We start from the raw sequence: 19,663 nt of genomic DNA on the forward strand, positions 1-19,663 counted from the left end.
AGAAAGTTGCTCACATAGACCTAGATGGCAAAAAGTGCATGTTTTTTTATTTATTTTTTTGTTTTGCAAAAGCACAATGTCTTGTTGTCATTGTCAGTGTAAGGCCCAAAGTAGGCCTTTTTAAAATCCATTGATTTTAGTCTTATCTGTATCTGAGTATTTAAGGTTTCTCCGTGAAACTGAAAGTGAACGCGCTGGCACGCCGAGGGTTAAAGACACTGCATTTAATTATCTTTAGATGGTAAATTTAGATTTCAAATTCAATATTGATTTTAGAACTGTTGAAATTATTTACTGTATGTAACGCCAGTATTTAACTGTAATTAAATTACCTAAAAATGAGCAGTAATCCCTTACTTTACTTTTTCGGTGGATAAGTAATTTAATTACAGTAACTCGTTACACCCAACACTGGTCTCTGTTTTGGATTGTGAAACTTGCCCACTGCCAGTTTACCCAATTGTATTTCAGCAACCCGGGTTACCATTTGGCGGAAAACACCGCAAATTTCATTTCATTTATTGTCAAGTACGCTCGTTCCTGTTGGTGTCGTCAATCTAGCAACCTGCGTGTGCATCAAGTCTGGGGAGGAGGCCGGTTGAAACAAACCCTCTCCAATATTTTGAATGTGGACAGCAATATCTAGTTCAACCACTCTGTGTCAATCCTACACACAGCACCTTTAATACATTATAACACCTATCAATTCATTGTTACACTATGCATGTTACATTTGGTTATAATTAGTTATGATTATTTAAGATATAACGCACATTATGAATAATTATAATGCATTATACCCTTCAATAACAATTTATAATGTATTATACATAAAAGCTTTAAGTAAAGTGTCATCAAAATATGCAAATTTACACTTGTGTGTCAACCAATGCATGACACTTGACGGTACTTTTTCAAAAATTACACCTTTGTACCTTATTTACCCATTAAGAGTGCATATTGGTACCTCAGATGTGCATATTAATACCTAAATGCTACATATTAGTACCTTTTAAAAAGGTACCACTCCAGTGACAATTTTTGTAAAATTGTTCTGATAGTGTAATACAGAGGCAGACAGAGCAGCGCTGCATTATGCTGTTCATAATGGTAACCAGGACATGACAAACATCGGTACCTGTCAGCTGTTGTGTCTCTGCAATCATTTAAAGGTGACATATCATAAAAACCTGACTTTTTCTGTGTTTAAGTGCTATAATCGGGTCCCCAGTGCATCTACCTACCCAGAAAAAGTGAAAAAGAGAAACACAGGAATTTTCTTTGGTAATCATTTATCTGCAAGCTTGTGAAAAAACGAGCCCCTCAGATTTCACTCCCCTGGCAACATAGAAAGGGGATCTAATTATAATATTACCGCTCCTTAATCTGCACATTTACACCCACAGCATTGCCATTATGTTTTCACAAGCGACAACAGTGTACCAGTTCTCACGCCAAATGTTTGAGCAAAGCGTGCTAACTGTTCTTGTCTTTGACTGCACAGATGAGCACAGAACACCATTTAGAGTCCCTGCCTCAGAGGAGACAAGAGAGCAGTGGATTTATAGATTTATTTACTGTGTATTACAGTGCTGCCACACAGATCTAATATAAACATTTGATTTCTTTCCCAGCCATTTACCTTCACAGTCATAACCAACTGTTATTGTAACTCGTGTGCGATAATCAAAACCAAACATATATTTTTTTGGCAGAGTACCTGAGATATGAGCACTGTGGCCAACTCTCACGAGACAAATAAGCAACCGCAGCTTTAAAAACAAGCCCAATATTTTTTTGATAATTTATTATCATCAATATTATTTATTACAAATTATTTATTACCAATAAATGAGCCTGCAACATATTAAACTGAAACTACCTTTTTATCTGAAAAGCAAAAAAACATAAGTTATTTTAGAAAATTCAGCAAACTGCAACAAAGCAGGAACAAAACTAATTTCCAGTCACCTGTGAGCAGAATAGGATTTGAGAGATGGAAAAGGAGAAAAACACAAGAGCTTCAAAAGGGATCTGTAACATAGCCACATGTTTATTATAGCCTACTAAAATATTGTCCATTTGAACCAAATATATATACTCTTAGTATTAGTAGGCTATAGGCCTAATTGTTTTTTATTACAGCCTGTGATAATTAATACATTACAAAAACATTTTAAAAATTAAAAATTAGGCTACCTTAAAAAGGAAAAAAAAAGTCATTCCACTCATCTACGTCTACTACTATCATTGCTTGGATTACAGCGTCACGTGCCTTCTTTTTGAACGTGATTTTTCTCCAATCCTTCTTTGAAGAAAAATCATGTAAAAAAAAGGCGCGTGAGGAGGGGGCGGAATATTTGGCAAATTACACTACAGTGCTTATATTTTTGCACTGCTTGGCTATTAACTGTGAGCAGACAAAGTGTCAATCAATGCATTGGAGAATACAGTGAACATAAATGAAAAGAAACAAAGTTGCTTGTCAGGTTTCCCTAACAAGCAATCGTATATTTTAAAATAAGCCCAAAAGACCGCGACCAGGGATTTTTTTCACGCAACTTTACAAAAAAAGAAGCCCAAAGTCACGTATAACAAGCTGACTTGGCAACTATGGGTACTAGCTGTAAAGGCACTTCCCTATTCTGCAAAAGGGGGTGGAAGCAGCAGCTAATTTGGATTTAAAGACACATGCACGAAAAAAAAAAGCAAGTTCAACATAAATTATAACACTGCTATATTAGAGTCCTTTAAATAGAAGAGATATAGTTGTTTACATGTCAGCTTGATAACTGAGTCATACACACTTTTATATGTACATACCAAAAAAATAAAACAGAGTTTCTTTTTTATGCAGATGAAATTTACCTTAGAAAATTAACAATTTTATAGTGTCATCAACTACAGAAAATACAGTGTTACTGTGCGTTCACACCAGACGTGACTTGCGCAAATAAATCGTGCTATTCGGGCGTAGTTGGACGCTTGAACATTTTGAGTTTATTCGCTTAAGGTGATTTCAACCACCATTTTTAGTCGGATAATTTTCAAAATATTACTGTTATCGTGTCATGAAATGTAGTTTTAAAAGTATTTCAGGCGAGAATGTAGTTGTTTTAAACTCAAATATGCGGTTTATTTATAAAGACAGCGTCTATTTAAAAATGTTTCGCCGATTTTGGAGATGAGCTCCATGCGATCAGTGAGAGCTCAGTGCTCATGTATCCGGCGAGAGCACTCTCGACTCTGCTAGTCCTTCTGACATTTGCCGCTGGCTCTGATGTCTCTTTAGTGGTTCAAGATAAAAAATAATTAGTTTGGGGTAAATCTAATCTTTGGTCTTTATTCAATTAATCTATTAATATGTTTTATACAGTAAAAAAAAATATATATATATATATATATATATATATATATAAACTATTTACATGCAGGAATAAAAAGGTTCTTGATTGGAAGAGGGAAGAGTGGCATGTGAAATTTTCTTTTGATTTACACCATTTATATATTGTAAATAATCTTTTCAAACTCTCTTGTAAATATTGCTATCTTTTTTCATACTTAACTCTTGTAAATCTTTCATAATTTTCAATTATTTTTTTTTCAGGTTTAGATTGTTATAGTTTTCTTGTTTTCAAATGATAAATGGAGCTAGCCTCCAAAAGGAATCCCTGTCTCGTTGCTGCATTCTCATTACACTATACCACAACACTTGTCTAATCACAAATAACTATTTTTACTATACTATTGTGAGTGTATTTGCAATAGGATATAACTAGAATGAATGTACAAATGTTTGCCATAAGTATTCCAGTCTTAACATATAAATAATATTTTTTATTTAACAAATACAAATTACGATTTACTATGTTATGCACAAAACAACAAACCAAAACCTTTGGTCATTGTATAGAACATATATTTATACAAAATAAATAAAATCAAATAAAAAAAAAATAGATATATAAACTATATATATACAAAGAAGATTTACAACTATTTACATGCAGGAATAAAAAGGATCTTGCTTGGAAGAGGGAAGAGTGAGGGCCAAAGTGAAGGAGAGGAGAAAGGAGAGAAAGTCTGGTTCATTGCCTGCAGAGATTGCTGCCTCTTTTTAAAAACTAATCTTGAGGCTCCAATTGTCGGCTCTGTAATGACAATATTAAATATTCATATTTATGTATATAATAATATTAATATCATTACACACATTGCACATTACACCAGACAGCGAGAAATTTATTTAGACTTTTCATCATAAAAAACAACATATATGCCCTGTTGTGTTGCTTCACTTGTCAACACACCTGTCTCTGAGTGCCCTGCGGCTGCTTCTGTCTTGCCCTGTTCCTCGGGGTGCTCGTACCCTGCGGCCTGATTCTCCTCATCACCCCTCTCCATATTCCCGCTGGTCTCCCGTGGGGACACGAAGGGGTAGAGGAAAGACAGGACCGCAGAGTACTTCCACCTTTTCTACTAGAGCAAGCTCCTGATTGGTTAACGCGGCGCGAAATTTTGCCAAAGTTCAGATTTTTCAACTCGCGCTCAATTCGCGCCGCGTCATTCGCGTCGCAGGTAGTCTATTCACGTCTTTGCATTGACTTAACATTGAAATCACTCGCGCCAGACGCTCAATTCGCGTCTGGTGTGAACGCACCATTATAATCCAAACCAATATCATGGGTGTATCTATTGTAATTTTCTTATGAAATGCACTTTGTTTAAATGTTTCTAGAAGCACATATTCATTTTGAGTAGTTGCAAGAGTAAATATACATATAAGTGTTTCTTACTCAAGATTACACAAAGAACATAAAGGTGATATATTCTTCCTACATTACTTAAGAAAGGCAATGCATGAGTAATATCTATGACTGAAATACATTTATTACATTTCATATTTCTTACAGTATAAAACATAACCTATGGGGTAACAACAGTAGGCTATTTTAAAATAATTATATCAGTTTTATAAAAGTTTGAAAACATGATTGCAGAACATTAGAGTGAACCATTGTAATCTTGAAATCCCTATTTGCCCATTTAATTCATGTTTCATGATTAAGTTAGTATTTTATGCTGACTTACATTAATAAGGAAGTGCCTTTGTGCTCCACACCAGAAGACTTGCTTTGATCAAAATGTTCAGCTACTAGACAAGTTCAATATGTCCTTGGCTTCCCATTAGGTCCATGAACATTCCCACATCAGCAAATGATAAAAACAGTTTGATGATCAGTTTTTCAAAATGAAAAAAATCTTGCGGTCAAGTGTAAACACTGCATGTACAACATCTGCTTTCACTTTCGTTTTTATCAGCAAGGTTGCCAAATCTGTCTGAAACCCCCCACCTCATCATCTTCATAGTTTTTACAGTGACAGTGACTACAGACTGTTTTGATCAAATTTCTTGTAATACTTTATAATAATGATCACGTATAAATAATTTAAAAGTGTTTTGTCAATGATTAACTAATTTGTAGTCATCCAAAAACGTTGTGTAAGTCATGAAATAATCATATAATTAGTAAACGATTATACTATTATATATATTGATTTACTATAAAATCACTTATTTTCGTTAATTTGTTCTTTATCATGAAGCTTTGAGATGCTGAAATTGATTAAAAACTATTTGAAAAAAAAAAAAAAAAAATATATATATATATATATATATATATATATATATATATATATATATATATAAAATTATTATTATTATTATTATTGTGTGAATAAAAAATAACACATCCAATCTGCATAGACCTTATTGAGATTACTGCACAAACTCTCAGGATGTGCAAGAAAATATTTTATATTCATTGAAAGTGTCATCGTCTCATAAATTGAGTTTAATTGTTTTGACAAATAACATTTTACATTACAATCATTACAGACCGTACCTGTTCCAGCAATAGTGCAGACACCAAATGATAATTAATTATATCTCAAATTAATTATCATCACTTCTGCCATAAGGTTTTGCATGTTTTCATACTTGACACTTATGAACAGTAAATGAGCAACTCCATACACTCACTAAATGAGAAACATTTGCTTAAGGAGAGACACCATGAAGTCCATCCTTCTTCATATAGAAGTGAGGTTGAGCAGCTGGCTGACTAGTACAGTCTTCACAATCAGGAGCTGAACACGCTTAAAAAAAAAAAAGATGATAGTGGACTTCAGGAACCAAATTATAAGTATGTCTGCACTATGTCTGTACTTTCTGAACTGGAAGCTCCTGACACCATGACATTTAATACATTTAGACACATTTTAATTATTAAAAATTATGTGCAGTGCAATGCATTTTGTCTTTAACAGCACTGGTTCAGTATAACAAACCAGGGTCAGGTGAAACCTGTCAATCAATTTGCTGTCTTGTTAGAAACGTAAACGCTTATCAATTATATGAAATAAAAGATGTATTTACAGTAAAGAATGGGAAAGTGACCCTCTCAAAATGGATTCCCTCTAGTGGGAGACAACTCAAAAGCTCTTCGTAAATAAACTGTAACTCAGAGCACAGTTGAATGATTTAATTGAAATGGAATATGGGACTGGTTCTGCTGTCCAGCATAATGTGCACACTCGTCTGACCAGTTCAGGACATCTGCAACATTTAAACCATCCCAACTGCATCCTGGTATACTCTTCCTGACTGTTGCTGAAAGAGGTCTGATTCGACAATTAATCAGTTTTGACTGTGTAAAGTTCTGCGTAATGTTCTATAATGTGTGCTTAAAGACGTATATAGTTCTGTTTAAAGTTAAAGCACATTATTATTGATGTTTCTCTTAATTTGACTAGCATACAGTATGTATCAACAAATGAGACATGATCAGCTGTTATAGTGTGTGTGAGACGAGTGCATCAAAAAGTTATTACGTTGCTTAATTCTGTGGTCGGATGCTTAAACTGCTTAGACCAGTCTTAAAAAGTCAGTCATCTATTTTTTTTTTTTCAAGATTGGTCATAACTTTTAAAAGTCAGTGACAAAAAGGTAGACTGAATCCAAAAAAGTAAGACTTTATAAGTAATTACTTATTGGCTTTCTGCTAGTTTATCAAACTATCCATCTAACTCCAAAACCTACATGTATATGTTTGTTTACAGGTACTTTTGGCGTGAGACAGGAAAATTAAGTCTTGAGTTGACCTAATTAGTGTACACGTATATTATTTATCAATTTAAATAAACTGAATTAATTAATTAATCAATGGTACACGCTAAATTCAGTTTTAATAAAAGGAAAGAAAAAAACAGTCTTAGTGACTGTTTATGTACGACAGCGTTTTAGTGCCTCATTAAAAATATAAAAAAATCTGATTACTGATAAAAAGTCTAATATTTCGAGAATAAAGTCGAAATGTTACGAGAATAAAGTCAAAACATTTCGTGAATAAAGTCAAAATATTACGAGAATAAAGTTGAAACTACGCGAATAAACTCGTAGTACGAGATTAAACTCATAATATTTTTAGAAAAAAGTCGTAGCAATATGAGATTAAAGTAGTAATATTTTTAGAAAAATCACAGAATTGCGAGAAACAATGGATGTGGAGGATTTGGTTAAGTCCTACTTAAGGTTAGGATATAGCAATAAGGAAATTCTTTGTCTTTTGGCACATCAGCACGGAGTTGTTATTAGTAAAAGAACACTGCACTGCGGTTATGTAGAAAAAATTTATTAAGAAGAAAAAATCAGACATTGAGGAACTTGCCTCTTTTGTGCAGTCTGAAATGGCGACCAGTGGTTGACTCCAAGGATTTTGAGGATGATGATTAAAGAAATTGACCCTGAAGGAGTTGAACACTGTCGCGCTCGACGTCTCTGACATAGTCAGAACTTCAGCCAGGGTCCCAACGCGTTGTGGCATATGTATTCATATGATAAGCTGTGTTGTGGATGGAAGCATACTATACAAACAGTGACCCCAAAGTAACCCGCATTGGTGGTTGTCCTGAGTGACTGCGCGCGACCCAAGAACGTAAGATGGACACGTCAAAGACATGCAAGTTTTCCTGCGCAGAAACCACACAGACAGTTACGCAGAAGAGAAAAGTTTTATGTACGGATGCAGTATGGCAAATCAACGCATAGAGAGCATGGTGGGGCATCCTGCGTAAACAAAGAGGACAACTTTGGATGGACATCTTTCAGACCCTCAAAGATGGGCATTTATCTGGTGATTTCTTGGACAAAAATCTTACACATTTCTGCTTCTTGAACCTTGTCCAGGTACGTATCAATTTAAATACCGAATCAATTGCGTCTAAAGGCTAATCATACAGTAATATCCACTCTGAAATGAAGTTCAAATAAATAGACAAACAACTGGATTTAACTATTATGTGAAGTTCAGAGTGTTGTTTATGCTAGGATGTATTTTGTGCATATAAGTTGTGCAGTAAATAGTTATATTGATAAAATGGTGAATGTTAACAATGACATTTTTAGTGTCAAAATTCATGAACAATAACTTTCTTTTGGGGGGGTTATATGTTTGATGGTGGTTCTGCAGCTCAGTCTACATACAGTTTTAATAATGATTGACTTTCTTTGTCATGCAGAATGAGCTAGATAAAGTTGTGAGAACATGGAACACCCACCAAATAAGACCACGGCCAGGGCCAGGGATTGCCCGCAGTTCGCCCAGTTCTGATGTACACTTTGCCAGAAATTCATGGTGCAACAGAAGACAAACTCAAATCTGTTCTTCCCGAGGAAGTGGCTGCTTGCAAAGAGGAGCGCTCCCCAAAGGGGCAGTACCCCTGTGACAAGACTGTATTTGAGCTCTGTGTACTTCTTATGGAAGGAAGAGTATTAACTTCTCCTGACCCATACCATGCAGCTGAACTGCACATTCGGTTAAGAAATGAGATACTAGAGAATATCTAGAAAGAAAAACTTTAAATGTTTGTATTTTAATGAAAGCATAATTCAAGTGTAATAAACATTTTTAATTAAACAATTGTGATGTATGCTTATACAAACAAGAAATTACAATACACCAGTAACTAACCATAATCACTGTAATACATGCAAAATATTTAATACATTTTTAAAACATCATGAAAACATCTATGAGCAACAAGGTTCAAGGTTTTTTTTTTTTTTTTTTGTTTTTTTGCATTACATGCTGTAACACTCCTAAGCTTATCAAATAACTTTTCAAGATACATTTTCAAGTATAAACCTGGTTTTCTTTAGAATTCAACATTCAGTGAGTATAGAAATATAAATCAGTATTTAAACACAATGAAAACACACCTACCTGGATGCTGACGTCATCAGTGCTAGACCACCGTTCAAGATACAATTCAGCAGAGGTACGTGCAGTTGATCGTTTTATTTCAGTTAACTAGCCAAATCAAGGTTTATTGTTTTATTTTTGCATTTTTACTTAACTTGGAAGTAAAATCGGTCGTGAACAATGTAAGCCAGTGGCTGCTTAGAGTATTATGATTTAATATGGATCAATTCTTATGTTTATTTAATAAAGAATCATTATTCACGTAGATGCCATACCACATTAAGATATTAGATTCAGAAACTCAGTGTAAAGCATAAAATAATGTTATTATTGATGGGACATGTGGTAAATAAATATAAGATTATGAAAATACACTTTTTGTTTATTGAGAATATGAAGGAGCTGTCACAGCAGAGCTTGTCTTGTGTGTAAAGTCCTGTGATGGCTCGCATTCAAGTGATGACAATGTGATAACATGAACACATTGGAGACTGTGTGCATTTCATTTAAGTTTGTTTATGCTGCAGATACTATTTATTTCAGAATTGTGAGGCTGATGATATATAAGTTGCTCCTGAGACACCCGTGACCCTACTATTCCTACTTCATCCCCTGCCACAAGTTATGAGGTGATGTGAATCTAGAAGTTTCATTTGGAACTATAACTCTTTCAAAACAGTCATGTTGCAACCCATTCTTTTTGACAGTTGCAACAGCTTTTCAAGTCATGCAATATTACTGTTTTGTTATGTTTAAAACAGGACCCCATTACTGTTGTTGTATAAGATTTATTAAAAAATATTAAAAAATACTTAATAATACTTTTATAAAAAAACCACCAAAAAACCACACCACCATTAATAACAACAATCCTCCAACAACATAAGATTATTCAACAATTAAGTAAAAACTAACAAAGATGAATATATGTCTCTCGCATAGGTCTGAAATTGGCTTAACCAGTTTGACGCTGTGCTAGAAGTTCACTAATATTTAAACCTCAGTTACACTGAATGGCTGGTATAGTGTCCCATTTAGAGTCTTTAGCATTCTTTTAAAGTAAATTTTATGGCTGAATGGTAATTGTATCAGTGTAATACTTGTGAAAAGTCAATTAATCAGTTTGACGATCCAGTCTTTCACTATCTCTCTCTGTCAGGAAGGTATCATATTCTAATCACAGGTATATATTTAAACCTCAGTTACACTGAATGGCTGGTATTAGGCGTCCCATTTAGAATATATCTTTAGCATTCAAACTTTGTTATATTTAAATGTAATGATTTATGGGGGCATCAATTTGGCTTCAGATGGTAATTTGATCACGATAACATACGATCTATATACAGAACAAGTTTTGCAACATGTTTAAGATACACTTTCACACTCTCTCTGTCATGCGGTTGCCATATATATTATGGTATGATACAAGGTTCTGTTTTCTGTATCCACCATGAATTTCTGTATCTGTTCTGTCCTCGGAATGGGCGGGGGCCTTAAATTTGGGCGGGATTTATAACCAAGTGGGTCTGGTTGACTTAAAACGGGCGGGGCTTAACCGGTTTTTATTTTAAGCATGCAATTGATAGGGGTTGATCAGAAATTGTTTATATTTTTGCTGATTAGAAAACTATTTACATGACAGCATCAGCATTGAGCTTCAGATCAGTGGTTTGTGATCACGATAACAAACGAACTATATACAGAACAAGTTTTGCAACAATGAATACAACACATGCGGTTGCAATTATGAAGTTAAATGTAATGAACAAGAGTTTTCATCTCAACATAACTTTCTTTTTTTTAACTTTAAATTTTTTTATAATCAGTGTGATTTTTTTTTTTTTTTGGTTCTTTTTTTATTTTTTTTATTTCCACACCAGGTATGTGTGTGTGTGTGTGTGTGTGTGTGTGTTAATTTGTAATATTATTTATACCACAACTACCTTTATTTTTTTTTATGAAATAGAGCAAGAAAGTGTCATTCAGTGCGTTAAGTCAAAAAACTGGTTAGAGCCAGCAGACGTATGGAGTCAAAGTAATACCATATATACACAGTTTTGCAAAAGAAAATAAAGTTTTGCAAACGAAAATTAAAGTATTGAGGAAAATAATTTTGCTTTTTGCAAACAAAAATAAAGAATTGCAAAACATAAATGATACCGCGGGAAATCATTTCCATGGTCATATCTATTATTTTATTTGCAACACTGATTTTATTTTGTGTGTCGGTCTACTTTTAGCTTCATTTTTCTGTGCGTCTCGCTTTGTGGCGCTGTTTTGACGTGGGGGTGGAGTCAAGGGGCAGGGGCGTGTACAACATGCCTCCCTGGAAGTGACGTCATCGGCCCGAGACGCAGCTCACTGATCCAGGTACTGTCATGATGAGCAGATGCATGCGAGTGGATCGCTTCCTTTTATTCACTAGCATTAAAACATGCATGGTTTCGTTTTAATTAACTTTATTAACAAATGTATATGTGTATTAGCAGCGTTTGCTCAAGTTAAAGAAGTTGTTACCATGCACATCTGCTGTTTATTTCTCTCGATGTGCACACTTTTATAGCATTAAAATGTGTATTGTTTCATTTGGTTAACTGCATGTGTATTAACAGTGTTTGTTTAAAATCTCTGAACCTGTGGGAGGACGCCAGTGCACAGAAGCGTTCTTTGTTCACATTAGTTCAGAGTTACTTGTAAAATTATACGATGCTTTTGGAAAAACGCAGCCCTGAAGAGTTTTGTAAATAATAGCCTATACTGTAAAAGCCCGACATGTCAATAAAGATTTTTTACTGGAAGTGCACTTTAGAGGATGAATTTAACAATAACTCTATAAATACCCTAACCCTATAATAATAAATACTAGAATTATAAATGAATAATTCGCTAGTTTCATTTGTAAATGAAAACACTAATTTAAAGAACGTTAATTAGGTAAGCAATACACGAATTAAAAGGGGAAATAAGCATAACAATAAATATAAAAATATAGCCCTATTTAATATAATATTATTATCAATTATTATATACGGTTAGCCTATATGAATAAATGAATGATGCATTTATATAGCGCTTTATTGTGTATTGTTGTACACACAATTCGCTGTACGATCATGTGGGGGGTCTCTCCTCAACCACCAGCAGTGTGCAGCATCCACTTGGAAATATTAAATATATATAATGATAAAAATAATAAAAGCCTTATATGCACATATATTACATAAAAAGACACGATCAACGGACTGTGGGATGGATAAAAATATTTGATCAATCTCTGATAATCTCAGGTTGCTATGGTCACGCGGGTTTGTTTATGCATTAAACTTGTGGCAAAATTAAACCAAAAAGATTCGAGCTTCATTTTTTTTTTATCTTACAATGACAGTCATTTATTAATTTATGCCGGTAGTTAGGTAAATGAAAAACGAAGTCGAGATCGATATAAAACTTGAGTCGTAGACCTCTTTAATGATGTACGTTATAGTTTATGAAGTGAATTGCATAATTTTACATTAAAACTAGCAGTAACTCTGAACTAATGTGAACAAAGAACGCTTCTGTGCGCTGGCGTCCTCCCACAGGTTCAGAGATCTTAAACAAACACTGTCAATACACATGCAGTTAACCAAATGAAACAATACACATTTTAATGCTATAAAAGTGTGTGACTGGCATAAAGTTGGCTTGATGTTGGACGTTCGATATTCGCAAATCTAGGGACCGTCTCTAAAGTTACATGCGAAACTACTATACACTTCTCTAACGTCAATAGCATGCAAGGAGAATGACTAACAGTCATGAAAACAACTCTTAACTGTTTATCCAGGTGTCAACTATAATGCACACCTTTCATATTTTTTGATAATTATTAAAATAAACTGTAAATCAAATGTAAAATATTGCTAATTTTCATTACCGAATGTGCTCAAATTTAAAATATGCCATAATTTAAAGCTCAATAGCATTTGAACAGAATGACTCACTTTCATAAAACATACTGTAAAGTGTTCATCTAGGTGTCAGCTATAATGCACACCATTCATATTTTTCATAATTATTCAAATAAACTGTAAATCATATGTAAAATATTGCTATTTTTCATTTGAGCTTTAAATTAGTGTTTACGTCCATTTGGTAATGAAAAGTAGCAATATTTTACATATGATTTACAGTTTATTTTAATAATTATCAAAAAATATAAAAGGTGTGCATTATAGTTGACACCTGGATGAACAGTTAACAGTTGTTTTCATGACTGTTAGTCATTCTCCTTGCATGCTATTGACGTTAGAGAAGTGTATAGTAGTTTTGCATGTAACTTTAGAGACGGTCCCTAAATTTGCGAATATCGAACGTCCAACGTCAAGCCAACTTTATGCCAGTAAAAGAGTGCACATCGGGAGAAATAAACAGCAGATGTGCATGGTAACAACTTCTTTAACTTGAGCAAACGCTGCTAATACACATATACATTTGTTAATAAAGTTAATAAAACGAAACCATGCATGTTTTAATGCTAGTGAATAAAAGGAAGCGATCCACCCGCATGCCTCTGCTCATGACAGTACCTGGATCAGTGAGCTGCGTCTCGGGTCGATGACGTCACTTCCAGGGAGGCATGTTGTACACGCCCCTGCCTCTTGACTCCACCCCCACGTCAAAACAGCGCCACAAAGCGAGACGCGCAGAAAAATGAAGCGCACAGGAAAAACTGCAGCGCAAGCTCAAACTAGACCGACACGCAAAATAAAATCAGTGTTCCAAATAAAATAATAGATATGACCATGGAAAATATGTATTGCAAAATAATTGCTTTCACGCGGTATCATTTATGTTTTACAATTCTTTATTTTTGTTTGCAAAAAGCAAAATTATTTTCCTCAATACTTTAATTTTCGTTTGCAAAACTTTATTTTCTTTTGCAAAACTTTATTTTTTTGCGTGTATATATGGTATTACTTTGACTGCATACAGACGGTTTAAAAAAAAAAAACTCTGATGACCGGCAGAGAGAGGGAGAAAGAGACTGTGTGTGTGTGTGCGTGTGTGTAGCTAATTAATTTGTAATATAGTTTTATATACCACAACTACCTTTATTTATTTTTTATGAAATACAGCAAGAAATAAGTGTCACTCAGTGCGTGAAGTCAAAAAACTGGTTAGAGCCAGCTGACGTTTAAAAAAGAAAAAAAAATCTCCGACAGGAAGAGACGCAACGCGAGTCACATTCTACTAAGTACTACAAACCAAAGTAAAAAACAAACCTGAAGCTGAAGAACACCTAAACGTTAACAGAAAAGACCCGCGAACCTGAGTGACTGAGGGAGAGACAGAGAGAGAGAGAGCGCTGGTCTCTTCTCAGTGTTCTGTGTGTGAGTGAGCAGAGCGTGTATGTGTGTAGGGGAGGGGCACTGTGACTAGCCTATCACAGAACGCAGACACGGTCAGCAACCCAATGAGAATTTTTATTTTATCCGAGCACAGATATTGACTCGTATTACTCGTATAATACTTGTACTCGGTAAAAGTGCTTTATCAGTACTCTACGCTGTACTCCTACCTAGCAGCTATGAGGTAGCCTCATTCCTTACCTCTGTTCTCATATCTTTAACTTCTCATTTTCCCTTATTTCTTTCTTCAACCACTTTAGCAGCTTCTGCATAGGTTATATTCTTCTTATTTTTCTCATTCTGCACTCCAATTGCTCTTTTTCACACTTCACATCCTCAAACGCTACATTATGATCTCCTCCACAGTTGCAACACTTGATTCCTGCGCCCTCACACTTCCCATAGTCATGTTCCCCTCCACGTCTTGCACATCTTTTCCTTGATTTACAAATTGTGGCCACATGCCCATACTTTTGAAAATTATAACACCTTAAAGGTGGGGCCACGGCCAATGGTCTAACTGAATAGCTGAAAAAGCCAACTTTTACCTTATCTGGCAATTCATCCCCTTCAAATCTAAGTTCAACTGACAGGCTCTTCATTCTATTCCCTTCTCTGTTCATAAACATTCTCCTTGCACAAAGTATTTTTTCTTCACTTATATTACTCTTAAGCTTTTAAGCTTCCTTCTTACATATTACTTTGATATCCATCACTCTTCCTTTCTGCACTTCATTGTTACATACAATCATCAAATTTCCATCCTTTAACACTTTCCTCAATTCCTTAGTTAGTTCTATTGGGCTATCCTTTTATATGCCACCATCCTCTTTAAGGAATTTATCCGTTAGTGTTTCCATCATAGTTTATGCATGTTTTCTTACAGAATAAGAAATTTATCCTACTTTTAAAAAGCTTGCTGTTTCCATCCAGCATATTTTTAATGCAATATTCCAAAATGCTTATAACCATAGGTGGATAAAAACATAGTTAGTCAGCTATGCCACAGCTAAAAAGTAATTAGATTACTAATTACTTTACTTTCAAGTTATCAAACCTAAAAAAAGCACCACAGAGAGAAACTCATAGTTCTTTCATTAAATATTGACAGAAAAAAAAACATAAGTATTATTTTTATAGCCTACACTCCCAAATCAACATTTTTATTTATTTGTAAAATAAAGAAAACAAATTGGGTGCGCTTTCTGCATTCTCAGTCTCCGTGAATATCTTTCTGATACCAGTCACTAAAATGAACGAAAATGACATGAGAAGTACAGTAGGCTATATGTAAAGAAAGCTTGAACTGTCTATTATTAAATGAAAACAAATATTCTCTGATAAAATAATCTGTATGAAACCAATGCGAGGTACAGTCTCTCCCATCTGAGCTCACCTATATCACACTCACGCACATCATGTGCTATAAGATCATCATCCACACGAAACCAGGCTTGAGACGCGCGAACATGTAAATGTCAACATCACCTTCGTATACAAAGTTCATCTTGGCTACTTTTCATTTTTGGAAGAAGACGCGCTTCTTAAGGGATAAGCAATTGTGATGCCATCGCGGCTTAATGCAGCGGATGATCTCATTCTGATGAGTCATTTGTTTTTACTTATTAGTGTTACTGTGACAAACTTGTACACATTCACTTGTTCACCTTTCCCAAACTATAATGCCAGACTAAAATAAGTCGAGTGCAACATTTTGAAATATGATTCATACGAAATGAAATACGACCTTTCAATGCATTTTAGCTAACTTTGTCCGGTGATTTATTAACTTATTGGACCAGAAAACATTACACAGAATCTCGTAGATTACAATTTGCAACTAGACGGATGTACTGTTACTTCCTCTACTGTAAAAAATCTGGGTGTTAAATTAGACAGTAACTTGTCTTTTGAAAATCATATTTCCCATGTTACAAAAACAGCATTCTTCCATCTTAGAAACATTGCCAAGCTACGAAACATGTTACCTGTTCCTGATGCAGAAAAGCTAGTTCATGCATTCATGACCTCTAGACTGGACTATTGTAATGCACTGCTAGGTGGTTGTCCTGCATCCTCAATAAACAAGCTACAGGTAGTCCAAAATGCAGCGGCTAGAGTCCTTACCAGGTCAAGAAAATATGATCATATTACCCCAATACTACAGTCTTTGCACTGGCTACCTATTAAGTTCTGTATCAGTTACAAAATATTATTACATACCTATAAGGCCCTTAATGGCTTAGCTCCTGCGTACCTAACTAGTCTTCTACCAAGCTACAACCCATCACGCTCCTTAAGGTCACAAAACGCTGGACTTTTGATAGTACCTAGGATAGCAAAGTCCACTAAAGGAGGTAGAGCTTTTTCGCATTTGGCTCCCAAACTCTGGAATAGCCTTCCTGATAATGTTCGAAGTTCAGACACACTTTCTCTGTTTAAATCTAGATTAAAAACACACCTCTTTGGCCAAGCATTCAAATAATGCATCTCATAATTTTGGACTGCAGTTATATCTGATCAAATGTGCATTATTATTCTTTAGCTTGGGTTAAACGAATGAATTTTACTTGGCTGGAACAGCAGCTACGCTAATTATGTCTCTATTTGTTTCTCTGTTTTGCCACGGGATTTACATACCGTGGTAACTAGGATTTACACAAGCTTCAGCCTGGATCCAGAACACCTGAGAAGAGATGATGCCAGCCCCTCAGAGGACCTCAGATGATGCTAACCCAGAGACAACATACAGAACTACCACATTTTGCTATAAGTTTGATTGCATAATTGCTGTTAATAGTGTTAATCGTCTGTTTGTTTACGTCTTTTTATTGATTTTTCTGAACATTTCTGCCATATGCACATGAACTGACAGTCACCACTGATAAGCTACTACTAAATATTGTAGAAACTTAATTTTCTGTAAAGTTGCTTTGTAATGATTTGTATTGTAAAAAGCGCTATACAAATAAACTTGAATTGAATTGAATTGAATTGAATTTATTAACCAGCATAGTGAAAAATCCCCGCAAAACATGATTTTTTTAGTTTGTAATTTTTAACACTGCATTTGTAACTTAAAAGTAACGTAATTTTACTGACATAAGTAACTGTAATTAAATTACATACATGTAAAATGTAACACATTACTTTACTACGTTACCAGGAAAAGTAATTAGATTACAGTAACGCGTTATACCCAACTCTGGTTATATGCAAAGACATTCTACCATATGCCATTGTAGAGAATGATGGATTCAGAAACATGATTAACACGGCGTTACATCATACCGTCAAGAAAGTTTTTCTCAGAAACAGTTGTGCCTACACTCTACAACAACATTAAATCAGACGTAATAAATTCACTAGGAAGAGCTTGATGAGTCGCTTTACCCTGCGATGCATGGACTTCATGAGCTATGGTGTCTTATGTCACTGTGACGGCCCATCACATTACAGATGACTGGTCTTTGTCGTCTCACGTCCTCCAGATGAGAGCCTTGCACGAGAGCAAATATTGCAGAACTACTTGGCGACAGAATGGAGCATCACTGTTAAAGACTGTTTTAGTAACAGACAATGCAACAAATATGGCTAGCGCTGCCTAATTAACCGGCTATCTCCATGTCAGGTGTTTTGCACACACCCTCAACCTGGCCTTGCAGCATGCGCTAAAGCTGCCAGCTGTTGCCAGGTTACTTGGATGAGTATGTGTAACTCGTCCAAGCACTTACCTGCTGTTCGAATTGAGATTGGGAGGTCATTCCATCAGCTGGGCACAGTCCAGGAAAAGGTCCAGATTGTTAGATTTAATCTTCATATTACAACTATAAAAAACATTTATTAAAAGCATCAACAGCAACAAGACAAATATATAACAATAAGCAAAATAAATGTAGAATGTCTAATGTTTTCACATGGAAAAAAATAAAGGACAGAAGTCGTATCAACTTCATTTTAAACTACAGTTTTAGTATGTTTATAAGCTGTTTAATCGCTACAGAGTCAAGAATAATTGACTGGACAATGTTAATTCACTGAATAATATTCTCTGGAATATTGGAATTTAACAAACAAAACATTGTATTTTCTTGCATTTCTCAACTGAAATGTAGTTTCAGAATTATTAATATTTTTGCCCTTCTTGATTATGAAATGCCTGTTGACAGCGCAGTTACACAGAACTATACTCAAACTGCGATCGTTCACGGAGATAAAAAATAATTAATTTCCATAGAGTTGTATTTATTTTTAGATGTTTATTAGCAAAATAATGGTTATATAGTAAATGTTAATACAATTAAGGGTGTATTAAACAAGTGAATCTTGTTAAAAGTTACATGCGGTGGCCGTGCTGGAGCATTTCCTGAGCATCAACCACATCAACCCGGTGAGTGAAGAAAAATATGAAAGCCGCTTCATGAGACTAATGATGAGCAAATATAAATATATATATAAATATATAAAAACAGAGAGAGAATTAAATTCAGCGCTATTATTTTCAACATGCGCTCATTCATAGCTGTATTATTTAACTCATGCAAAGTTACGTCTTTATTCGGAGAGGATCTTGACAGATTATCTGTGTGACTCCGACTTAACGATACTAACGATGAGCTTGTGGACAACAGAGAGAGAATTACGTTCTTTGTTGTTGTTGTTCTCATCTCCCCTCAGACGTGCTGCAATGGCAATCCTGCATGCAATTCTCAAAACATTTATCGTTAACGTTTATCGGTGAATCTGATATTACTAAACCGATATCCGATTATGGTAAAATGCTTAAATATCGGGAAAAAATAACGGTAAATCGATATATCGGTAGATCTCTAATGGAGATGATGTAACGCGGCTCCAAAGTGTGAATCATGTTTCTGAATCCATCATTCTTTCTATTTAAAGTGTGATGGTGCAGGTCGTATATCTTTAGTTGTCATTCCATCCGCCATTTTTCACTTTCTGGTCTTCACTTCACTAATAAGAGATATGACGTCATGTAATACTCAC

The 19,663-nt window shown here is 34.8% G+C and overlaps 1 protein-coding gene across 2 annotated transcripts in view; it reads right to left on the reverse strand.

The window, feature by feature from the left end:
• The window catches only part of LOC109065237 (NACHT, LRR and PYD domains-containing protein 3-like), an 80,941-nt gene extending 75,630 nt beyond the window's left edge, over positions 1–5,311 (reverse strand). For both annotated transcript variants that reach the window (XM_042722895.1, XM_042722894.1), the window contains exon 1: positions 5,092–5,311. The gene's annotated coding sequence lies outside the window, so the exon portion shown is untranslated. The remainder of the gene's footprint in view (positions 1–5,091) is intronic.
• Positions 5,312–19,663: the final 14,352 nt, after the last annotated feature.

This window comes from Cyprinus carpio, chromosome B4, assembly GCF_018340385.1.
Source record: "Cyprinus carpio isolate SPL01 chromosome B4, ASM1834038v1, whole genome shotgun sequence".
Taxonomy (NCBI): Eukaryota; Metazoa; Chordata; class Actinopteri; order Cypriniformes; family Cyprinidae; genus Cyprinus; species Cyprinus carpio.